Below are 11,953 nucleotides of genomic sequence, written 5' to 3' on the forward strand. Positions count from 1 at the left end.
TGTCGTTGTAGTAGAAAACTTATTACCGCAAATGCATCGTCCCATAACAAGTTACCTACGCTGATACAGAAATTCAGCAAAACCTCAGAGGGAAAAGTAAAAGGAGAAAGCTGCTCCCACCGACCCCACCCAACGTCCGTCAGCTCGCTCGCGCACCCCCAACCCCGCTCAGAGCAGAGAAGCTTCCAAGTGAGCAAGCGGGCCCCGCCCACACAGCGCCACGCCCACTCCCCGCCCCAGCGCCAGCTTGCGCGCCCTGCGAGGCCCCGCCCCTGCCCGTGAAGCCCCACCCCCAGCGCCAGCGTGCGTGCCCCGCGAGGCTCCGCCCCCGCGCCGGCGTGCGCGCGCCCGGCCCGCAGCCGCCATTTTGGAGTGACCCGAGCACCTCCCGCGGCCCCAGCCGGTCCCGAGCCGTCCGTCGGCCCGCGCAGTGTCCGTGGGCGCCGAGTCAGTAGGCGCCGGGCCGGGCCCATGTGCGTGCGGCCCGCCCCAGGCCGCCCGGGCTTCGCCTCCGCCAACACCCTGGCCTCCACCCGGGTCTCCGAGGAGCCGCCGCGACGCCCGGCCCGCGGGGCAGGTGAGTGCGGCCGCCGCAGGCTCCTCAGCGCCCGCGCCCTTCTGTGCCCCGGGCGTGTCCACCGGTGTCAGTGTCCCCATGTCAGCGCCCGCCCCCTCCCCTGCCAGTGACCTCCCTTCAATGACATGCCGTCGGTGTGCACCCCGTTACGCCCGCCCGCCCCGACAGTGTCTCCCCATCTCTCTCCACCTCCGTGTCCGCACGTCCGTGCCTCTGCCTCCCTGCCCCTTCAGCTCCGTTAGGGACCTTCCTGTCCGTGCCTGACCTGCCTGACTGCGTGGGACACTCCGCCCCCACTGCTCGCTGCCCTCCCTCCTGCCCCGCTCAGTGGCCCCGCTTCCGGGCTCCAAGTGTGGCCGTCACCTGCCCCTGCTCTGTCCCCTCCTCCTCGCCGCCGTCCCCCTCGCTTCCTCACGCTGGGCACCTTCCCTCCGGCACCTTACTGCCGCCTGGAATGTCCCCCACCTGCCACTTGGTCTCCTGACTGCCTGGCTGTCCACCCACTGGTTTCTGAGCCTCCCGCTTGGCTCCTGGCGCCCGGCCTGCCCCACCACCTGCAGCTCAGCCGCCCGCCGCCCCGCACCCTCCCTCGGGTTGTTCCGGGACCCACCTGCCTTGTCCCTGTGGCCTGCCCCAGCCTGGTCCCCTGTCGCCCCACCGCTCACCTCCCCCACGGCCTCTGCCTGCCATGCCCTTGGCCTCCCACGTCCCAGGCCATGGCCAGCCCTGTCAGCTGTTCACGTCTCTTCCCATCCCCTCCTTTGCTCTTCCCGTTGGGCTTTCCTAACTCGCAAGCTCTGGGAGGCGGGACGCAGGCGCTGTGAGAGGAGCCGGGGACAGAGCCTTGCGGGCTGCAGGGACAGCAGGTGCAAAAGACCTGAGGTGCCTCCTCTCGGACCCCGATCCGACGTGTGTGGCCGGGAGCGCCGGTGAGAGCCCTGGCCTTCCGGTCAGGCCGCTCCCTGCAGGCCCTGGGCCGGAGACGGAGCTGGGAGCTGGGAGCTGGGAAGGGCCGTTGTCACAATGTGGGCCGTGGGCCGTGGGCCATGCCTAAGGCAAGAGAGAGCGGTGTTGGGAGTGGGTGTGGGGGTGTGGTGTAGATCGTGGTGGTCCACTCGGGAGGTTTTGGAGGGAGAGCTGTTGGGAATTGCTGATCGGAGGGGAAGAGAGGACAGGCCGGTGGACTGAGCGGGGTACGGTAGATGGAGGTGGGAAGGAAGGCTTTCTCCTGGCTGAGTCCGTGTGCATCTCGCAGGAGACTGTGGAGCCCGAGGGAGGCCAGGCTGCAGGCAGAGGCCCAGCAGGGGGTGGTGGCCAAAGCCTTGGTCATGGCCCTTTACTCACAGACACACAGAGGCGACACCTGGCCATTTGTTGTGTGCCGCTGTGTTACATGCTCTGTGTGACGGACTTCACTTAGTCCTCCAGGAGCCCTAGGGCGTAGGACCGACCATTCCTCGTGTGGTGACATGAAGAAACGGAGCTATAAGGCACATGGGCAGGTTGACTGAAGCCTTCCCCCCACCCCCTTATTTTGGTGAAGGAAAAGGTTAGCTTTAAAAGTACTGTTTTAAATTTTTAAATAATAATGATAGGTGATTGAGTACCAGGCACTTCTTTAAAAAAACAGCCCTGGCCAGTTTGGCTCAGTGGATAGAGCACCAGCCCACAGGCTGAAGGGTTGCCCATTCGATTCCAGTCAAGGGCACATACCTCAGCTGCAGGCTCCATCCCGAGTCCGGATGCAAGCAGGAGGCAACCAGTCCATGTGTCTTTCTCACATCGATGTTTCTCTTCTCTCTCTCCCCTCCTTCCACTCTCTCTAAAAACCAATGGAAAAAACATCCTAAGGGAGGATTAACAACAACAAAAAATATCAATGGAAAAAGGTCCTCTGGTTAGGATTAACAAAAACCAAAACAAAGAAGACCAGGTTTATTTTATTTTATTTTATTTATTGTTAATCCTAGCAGGAGGATATTTTTTCCATTGCTTTTTAGAGAGAGTAGAAGGGATGTGAGAGAGACACATTGATTGGTTGCCTCCACACACACCCCTACTGGGGTGGGGATCAGAACCCATAACCTTTCAGTGTATGGGCTGATGCTCTAATCACTGAGCAGCACTGGCCAGGTCAGGCCCTGATATTTTTTAGTGTGTACTGTCTATATCATCCCACTTAATTATTTTCTGTTGTTAATCCTTACCCGAGGATATTTTTCCATTGGTTTTTAGAGAGAGTGAAAGTGAAGGAAAGAGATAGAGAAACATCAATGTGAGAGACACATCAGTTGGTTGCCTGCCGCACACACCCCGACCAGGGCCGGGGACCAGGACGGGGATAGAGCCTGTAGCCGAGGTACATGCCCTTGACTGGAAGTGAACCAGTGACCCTTCAGTCTGCGGGCTGACACTCTGTCCACTGAGCCAAACTATCTAGGGCTACTTTTTTTTTTTTTAACCAAGTGTTTTACCTTTTATTCTTGTATCCTTGTGAGATATAACATTTTGACATGAAGTGGGTATATGACTTGTGCAGAACTTACTGTAAACCAGAACGAAAACCAGTGCTAAATTCTACATTTCAGCATCTAACCTGATAATCGTTTAATTCTGAAAACAACTTAAGGATGTAGTTTCTCTTAATACTCCTGTTAATATGCATATGAGAACACTGAAGCACAAACAAATTAAGTAACATACCCAAGGTCACAGTAAATAAACGGGCGGGTCAGACACATGGTGATCTGAATGCAGAACACAATGCAACAGATCCGGTTTGTATTGGGGAGTCACTTTCACCCTCACCCTGTCCCTCCGCCACCTGCTTCCTCTTGGACATCTTGTGATATCCATGTACAGCAACCAGCCCTCTTCCTTTTAACAATCTTTTTTTTTAATATATTTTATTGATTTTTTACAGAGAGGAAGGGAGAGGGATAGAGAGTTAGAAACATCGATGAGAGAGAAACATCGATCAGCTGCCTCCTGCACACCTCCCACTGGGGATGTGCCCGCAACCAAGGTACGTGCCCTTGACCGGAATCGAACCTGGGACCCTTCAGTCCGCAGGCCGACGCTCTATCCACTGAGCCAAACCGGTTTTGGCAGCCCTCTTCCTTTTAGCACGGAATATGTAATTGTAAGTCTTGTTTTTTCAAAAACTCCACTGTGTAAAAGTATTAGTATTTTATGCCCAATGTAATGTACAGATCTTAAATACCTAACTTCGGTAACTTTTTAAAAATACTTTTATTGATTTCAGAGAGGAAGGGAGAGGGAGAGAGAGGCATAAAAACATCAAGGATGAGAGAGAATCATCTATTGGCTGCCTCCTGCACGCCTCCTCATGGGGATCGAGCCTGCAACCCGGGCCTATGCCCTGACCGGGAATCGAACCGTGGCCTCCTGGTTCATAGGTCGATGCTCAAACACTGAGCCACACTGGCCGGGCACTTTGATGAATTTTTTTTTTTTTTTAAATATATTTTATTGATTTTTTACAGAGAGGAAGAGAGAGGGACAGAGAGTTAGAAACATCGATGAGAGAGAGACATCGATCAGCTGCCTCCTGCACACCCCCCACTGGGAATGTGCCCGCAACCCAGGTACATGCCCTTGACCGGAATCGAACCCGGGACCCTCCAGTCCGCAGGCCGACGCTCCATCCACTGAGCCAAACCAGTTAGGGCCACTTTGATGAATTTTAATAAATGTATATAACATTGTGTCTGTCACTCATGCTAAGATATAGAGCATTTCTATCACCCCTAAAAGTTTGTGTCTGTTTCCAGTTCTTACACCAATCCTCAAAATCCCAAGGCAACCATTTTCTGATTTTTATCATTAAAGATTAATTTTACAGGTTCTTGACCTTCATATTAACGAGGTCATAAAGCATACGGTCTTCTGTTTCGCTCTTCTTTTCTGTGTGATGTTTTTGTGGCTTAGTGATTCTGATGCCTGTATTTGTAGTTTGTGCTTTTTATTTGAGTGATATTCCCTTGTATGAAAATACCATAATTCGTTTACTTCTCTTCTATTGATGGACATTTGGGCTGCTTTTACTTTTTGGCTGTTCTGACTAAAGTCTGAAGATTCTTAGGCATGTCTTTTGTGGACATGTTATTTCTTGTGAGCAAATACTTAGGAGTGGGATTGCTGGGTCCTAATATAGATGTGTGTTTAGCTTTTATAGAAACTGCCAAGCAGTTTTCCCTCCTGGTACCATTTTATACTCCTGCCAGTCATAGAGGAGAGTCCCAGTTTCTCCACATCCACATCAGCACTTGGTATTGTCAGTCTTTCTAATTTTAGCCATTCAGGTGGTAGTGGTATCTTACTGTGGTTTCACTTCGTATTTCTCTGATGAATAAAATGGCAAGCAGCTTTCCATGTGCTTGTTGGCCATCTTTATATCGCTTGTGAAGTGTCAGGTCTTTTGCCCATTTTTTTATTGGATTGTATGTCTTTTTATATTTATTTTTAGAAGTTCAAAAAATACATATTTTGGCCCTGGCCAGTGTGGCTCAGTTTTGCTGGGCCTCACCCCGTGCACGGAAAGGTTGCTGGTTCATTCCCAGTCAGGGCACGTGCCCACGTTTTGGGCTTGATCCCCTGTGGGGAGTGTGCAGGAGGCAGCTGACCGATGTTTCACTCTCACATCCACGCTTTTCTCTCTCTCCCTTTTCCTTCCTCTCTCTAAAAATCAATAAAAGTATAAAAATATATTCTGGTTATGAGTCCTTTATGAGGTATGTGTATATACATACATAGGTAGTGAGGGAGTGGGAGGAGGAAAGGAAGTGACGGGTGAAAATTTTTTCCTATTTATGGTTTGCCTATTTGTTTCTCAATAGTGTCTTGAACAGAAAATTTTAGTTCGGATGAAGTAAAAATATGTTGATATTTTTCTTTCTTTGTAGCTTTATAGTGGTAGCGTTTATATGTAGGTTTATGATTCATCTTTTTCTCTTTAAAGAAACTTCATCTTTTGTTAAAGTTTTGATACATGTATATGCATGTAAAATCATCACAGTCAAGATAGTGTACATATCCATCACCCCCCAAATTTCCTCATGCCACTTTGCGAGCCCTAACTCCCACCCTTCCCTGCCACTCCACCTCCAAGCAAATACTGATCTGCTTTTATTTATTTTTTTGGTTAATCCTCACCCAAAGATATTTTTTTCATTTATTTTTTTTAGAGATAGAGAGAGAGAGAGAGAGAGAGAGAGAGAGAGATGTAAGAGAGAAATATCCATTGGTTGCCTCTCCTATGTACCCCAACCAGGAACCGAACCCACAGTCTAGGTTTGTGCCCTGACCAGGAATCCAACTGTGACCTTTTGGTTACAGGACAATGCTTCAGTCAACCCAGCCACACTGGCCAGGGCTGATCTGCTTTCTGAATGACCCATCTGCATGTTTTTAAAAATATGTTTTTATTAATTTCAAAGAGAGGAAGGAAGAGGGAGAGATAGAAACATCAATGAGAGAGAATCATTGATCAGCTGCCTCCGGCATGCCCCCTACTGGGGATCGAGCCTGCAACCTGGGCATGTGCCCTGACCAGGAATCTGAACCATGACCTCCTGATTCACAGGTTGATGCTCAACCACTGAGTCATACCAGCTGGGCCATCTTGCATCTTATTTTTTCGGTGAGGTGGAATCGGGGTACTTTCTTTCTCCATACGGATTATATAATCTTTTTGGCATCATTTGTTGAAAAGACTCTTTTCTGCATTAAATTGCACTGGAGGCTTTGTTATAAATTACTTGAAGATGTATGTATAGGCTTACTTCTGGGCTTTCTGTTATGTTCCATTGGTCTGTTTTTCTATCTGTGCCAACACCACACTGTCTGAATTACTGTAACTTAATGGTAAGTCTTGGAATAAGGTAGTGTAAGACCTTCACTTTTGTTTTTCTACAGAATTTTCTGCAAGTTTCAGAATACGCTTTTCAATGGACACAAAAATTTTTGTTGAGAGTTTGGTTGGAATTACATTGAATCTGTAGATTAATTCTAGAATTGAATTAACGTCGAGTCCTCTGATATGTGCACATGGTATATCTCTCCATTTATTTAAATCTTTAATTTTTCTCAGCAATTATTTGTAGTTTTCACTATGATGGTACACTTTTTTCATTTCAATGTATTTGTAAATATTTGATATTTTTTATGTTATTTAAAATATTTTTATATTATTTTTTAATTATTTGGTTTATGTGTACTGATTATGTATCCTGCAACTTTGCTCAATTCACTTAGTTCTCATAGTGTGTTTGTATATTCCTTTGGCTTTTCTATCTACATAATCATGATCTACAAATAAAGACAGTTTTACTTTTTTCCCAATTGTTAAGCCTTTTATTTCTTGCACCTTTGTACTGGCTGGGACCTCTAATCCAGTGTTGAGTAGTAGTGGAGATAATGGGCCTTCAGTGGTTGAGAAAATTGCATTCTAGTCCTAATGTGTGGAATGTTTTTTACCATGAAATGTGTTGGATTTTGTCCATAGCCTTTTCTGCAACTTTTTTTTCTTCCCATATAGAACATTTTAAGGTTCATCTTAAAGTTATTGTTCTTCACTAAGAAAGCCCCAGAGCACAGATCTTGTAAAGTTCAATCATTAAAATAGTCTGAAAAAGCAGGAGTCCCTTAAAACTTTAGGTTAAAACAGCCCTGGCAGCCCAAGCTGGTTCGCTCTGGTCAGAGCGTCAGCCTGCAGACTGAGGGATGCTGGGTTTGATCTTGGTCAAGGCAGGTACCTTGATTGCAGGCTCCATCCCTGGCCCGTGTGCAGGAGGCAACCAACCAATGTTTCTCTCTCTCGGACTCTCTCCCCTCCTTTCTACTCTCTCTAAAAATCAGTGGGAACATGTCCTCTGGTGAGGATTAACAAAAAAACAAAGTAATACGACAGCCCTGTCACCCTTCCAACCCCACCATCTAGGGCTGAGTTTGAAGCTGTGGCTGGTTTTCCAGGGGGAGACGGAGGTGCAGGGCCAGGGCTGCCTCAGCCGTGGAGTCTGGCTGGGCTCCTCGCTGACATTCTGGCCACCAAGTCCCACAGGGGGCCTTAGGTTAGTGTTTGATAGGAAGAAGCAGGGAGGAATGCAAAGTCCATAAATGATGGTTCTGGTTTGTGTTGTTCAAGAAATCCCTGGTTCCATTTCCCTGGGTTAGCAGCAGACATTTATGATTGGATTCATGGTACGTAAGGTTTGTGTATGCATTTATGTCCCCGTGGCCGTGCTGAAGGGAAAGAGTGTCTTTTTCTGCAACTTTGGAGGTGATCACTTGGTTTCTGTCCTTTATGCTATTGATATATGGTGTGTTATATTAATTGATTTCCAAGTATTAAAGCAACCTTGTATTCTTAGGATAAATCCCTTTGGTGTAGTGTATGACCCTTTTTATGTGTGTCCGGACTTGGTTTGCTAGTGTTTTGTTGAGGATTTTTACATCTATTTTCATAAGAGACTAGTGGCCTGGTGCACGGATTTGTGCACATTGAAAGGAAATTAATTAGAAGAAAGATTTGTGTGGTAATTACATTACTGCAAAAAATTACATGTCAAAATAGTATCCTATATAATAAAAGGCTAATATGCAAATAGACCCAATAGCGGAACAACTGAACAACCGGCCGCTATGATGTGCGCTGACCACCAGGGGGCATGCATGGAACATGGTGGGCGTTGGCTGCGGCGGGATGGTGGGGCAGATGAGCGGGGATGCCAGAACAAGGCGGGGCACTGGTCGCTGTCATCGGGGTGAGCCTCTGGAGGTTACTAAAAATTCTTTGCTCCCGCACGCTGTGGTCCCGCTCAGCGCTCACATCCACTGCCAGCGCTGGCTCCGCTTGTACCCGCAGCTGGCACCGGAGCCGCCGCTTGCACCCACTGCCGGTGCCCTATGCTGGTCCCGATCACCCATGAGGGCTTCTCCACCTCCCCCTGCTCCTGAGGGGCAATCGGGGCAGCAGCCACTGCTTGCACCCGCTGACGGTGCCAGCCCCGCTCGCACCCGCTGCTGATGCCGGCCCCAATTGCTCCATGCCGTCAGAAGGTGCGAGCGGGGCTGGTGCTGTCAGTGCACGGGAGCAGCGGTGGCGGGAAACGGGACCAGGGGCCGCGGCAGGAGGGGCAGACAGGGGACCAGGGGCCGCGGCAGGAGGGGCCGGGTCGGGGCGCGGAGGATGGGCTGAGACCCACCCCTGTGCCTACAGCAGCCTTGCAGCCCACAGTTCCTTTCAAGGTGCACGAATTTGTGCACTGGGCCCCTAGTATATAATCTATATAATAAAAGCCTAAGCCACCGTTACGGCGGAACAACCAGAACGACCGATTGCTATGATGCGCACTGACCACCAGACGCTCAACGCAGGAGCTGTCCCCAGGTGGTCAGTGCACTCCCATGGGGAGCGCCGCTCAGCCAGAAGCCGGGCTCATGGCTGGCAAGTGCAGCGGTGGTGGCGGGAGCCTCTCCCACCTCTGTGGCAGCGTTAGGGAGCAGCGAGCAGGCGGGCAGTAAAGAGTGAGGGGTCCCAGACTGTGAGGGGGTGCAGGTCAGACTAAGGGACACCCTCCCTCCCCGGGCCTCTAGTATCTGTATATCACATTGTCCAGGGTTCAGCTTCAGAGGTATAATGTGCCAATAATTGTTTTTCAGATATATTTTCTTGACGATGTTGATTTCCGTTATTATCCATTTTAAGGAACTACAATTCAGTGTCAACAAAAACAACCAAATTCACGATCGACAATGACAGGTTGAAACATGCGTGCGATTGGCGCCAGTGAGAGCTTCATATGTATTGCACATTTGCGAGTAAACATTTACTTTTAAATTGCCAGTGTGCATCATATGTACCACGCATGCATAAATAAACATTCATTTTTTAAATTTAATGACTTTTATAAATATTTAAAAGTAAAATATAAAATGTTGTATCCTTTATTTAGAAATATTATAGAATATTAATGTTGACTGTTTCGATTGAATTGTAAATGTTTTTTGGCCATGTTTTGTGCTGTTAAGATGCTTGTCATTTGTTAATTCTATACACTTTTCATTTGTTTTATTTGAAGTGTCACAATTTGATATTTATTAAATAATGTGACAGTGTCGCCACCACCATTAATGAGCATATTATTATCAAATAGTATTGATCTTTTCTATCAGATTGCCAAAAATGTAAGCGAAAACATCCGATGCGTTGACAGACAGGTGACATTTCTATAGTAACCTAACAAATATTGGTGTGACTTCACACTTATATTCTCTCTTTCACATCTATAGCATAAAGCGTGCCATCCTTTACGCCGGTCAGACGGTCAGACATACGTATGGTCAGTCACTTAGCCTTTTATATGTATAGATATTTGCTTGCATACAACTTTATTTTCAGATGATACTGTTTTGCTATCAGGGTAACTAGCCCCAGAGAATGAGTTGGGAAGTTCTTCATTGTTTTTGCAGATCACATTTCTAGGTGGCATCATTGTCCTCAGCCTGAAGCTCTTCCTTCAGTATTTCTTTAGTTTTAAATTATTTGTTAATCCTTACCTGAGGATATTTTTTCCATCGATTTTTAGAGAGAATGGAAGGGAGAGGGAGAGACAGAGCGAAACACCGATGTGAGAGAGACACATTGATTGGTTGCCTCCTACATGTCCCCGACCAGGGCTGGGAGCCTGCAACTGAGTTACATGCCCTTGACAGAAATCGAACCTGGGACCCTTCAATCCGCAGGCGAATGCTGTGCCCACTGAGCCAAACTGGCTAGGGCTTCAGTATTATGTTGTGTGTATGCTGGGTACAGATTCTCTCAGCTTTTGTCTAAAAATGTCTATATTTGCCCTTCAGTGTTGAGGGATATTTTTGCTGGTTATAAAATTCTAGGTTGACAGTTGTTTCTTTTAGCCCGTTAAAGAAATGTCTCCACTGTCCCTCATAGTGTTTTGTTTCTGGTGAGAAGTCCGTTGTCATTCTTATTGTTCACCTGACATCTTCTCCTGCTGTGTTTTAAGCTATTTTATTTAGCCCTGGCTGATTCGGCTCAGTGGATAGAGCATTGGCCTGGGGACTGAAGGGTCCCGGGTTCAATTCCGGTCAAGGGCACATGCCTGGGTTGCAGGCTTGATCCCAGTGGGGGGTGTGCAGGAGGCAGCCGATCAGTGATTCTCTCTCATCATTAATGTTTCTACTTTCTCTCCCTCTCCCTTCTTCTCTGACATCAATAAAAATATATTTAAAAAATATTTATTTTTATTAAGTAAGCAAATTCCATAATTTATTTTTATTAAGTAAGTAAATTCTCTATTTCTATAAACTTTTTTTCTTTTTCAGTTTGATGGTCATTTTCTGAGTTTGGTGTTCTAGTATTTATCCTTCCTGGGATTTACTTCAGCCCTTGGCTCTCTGGGTTGACATATGTAATCAACTTTGGAAACTTTTGGCTGTTGTCTCATTCTCCTTTCTTCTTGGCAGTCCAGTGACATCTATTTTAGATTGTTTGATTTTATCCCACAGGTGCTGAGCGTGGCTGTATTTTAAAAATTATTATCTCGCCGAAACCGGTTTGGCTCAGTGGATAGAGCGTCAGCCTGTGGACTGAAAGGTCCCAGGTTCGATTCCGGTCAAGGGCACGTACCTTGGTTGTGGGCACACATCCCCAGTGGGAGGTGTGCAGGAGGCAGCTGATCGATGTTTCTCTCTCATCGATGTTTCTAACTCTCTATCCCTCTCCCTTCCTCTCTGTAAAATATCAATAAAATATATTAAAAAAATTATTTTCTCTCACTGTTTACATGAGTATATTCTGTGTTCATTCTGTTATTAAGTCTACCCAGTGACATTTAATTCCAGGTATTGTATTTTTAATTTTGGCATTTCCTTTTGGTTCTTTTTTCAAGTTCACAAGTCTCTGCTAATTTTCCACCTGCTCATCCCTTCTGCCCTGTTTTCCCCAAAGTCCTTTAACGTATTTGTAATTGTGTTTTGAAGTTGTCATCTGCCAGTTGCAATATACGGTCATTTGTTGGTTCTGTAGATTGTTTTTTCTCTTGATCACGGGTCACAGTTTTCTACTTTGGGTATCTAGTGACTTTTTGTTGTGTAATGGACATTGTGGACAGTCATTCCAGAGGCGCTGTTTCAGGTTATCTTCCCTTAAGAGTATTAACTTTTGCTAGGGCCGCTGTAAATTACTGGGAGAGCATCTTGATCCTGTGAAGCTTTTCAAGGGTGGATCTGTTTGGTTTTTGCCCTATGTTTTAGGGCACAGCCCTTAGTTCTGGAACTTGGTTTTTACCCGTAAGCCATGGCCCTTCTGGGGTTTTAATGGGAAACCCTTCTAATCTG

The 11,953-nt window shown here is 47.2% G+C and overlaps 1 protein-coding gene across 2 annotated transcripts in view; it reads left to right on the forward strand.

Annotated features, from left to right (window-relative positions):
- The first annotated feature begins 330 nt into the window (after nt 1-330).
- PPP6R2 (protein phosphatase 6 regulatory subunit 2) overlaps nt 331-11,953 on the forward strand; it is a 59,114-nt gene continuing 47,491 nt past the window's right edge. Inside the window, exon 1 of one of the 2 annotated variants that reach the window (XM_080659085.1) lies at nt 331-577. The gene's annotated coding sequence lies outside the window, so the exon portion shown is untranslated. The remainder of the gene's footprint in view (nt 578-11,953) is intronic. The other variant, XM_080659087.1, reaches the window with a different exon arrangement.

This window comes from Plecotus auritus (assembly GCF_963455305.1).
Source record: "Plecotus auritus genome assembly, chromosome: 3".
In the NCBI taxonomy this organism is placed as follows: Eukaryota; Metazoa; Chordata; class Mammalia; order Chiroptera; family Vespertilionidae; genus Plecotus; species Plecotus auritus.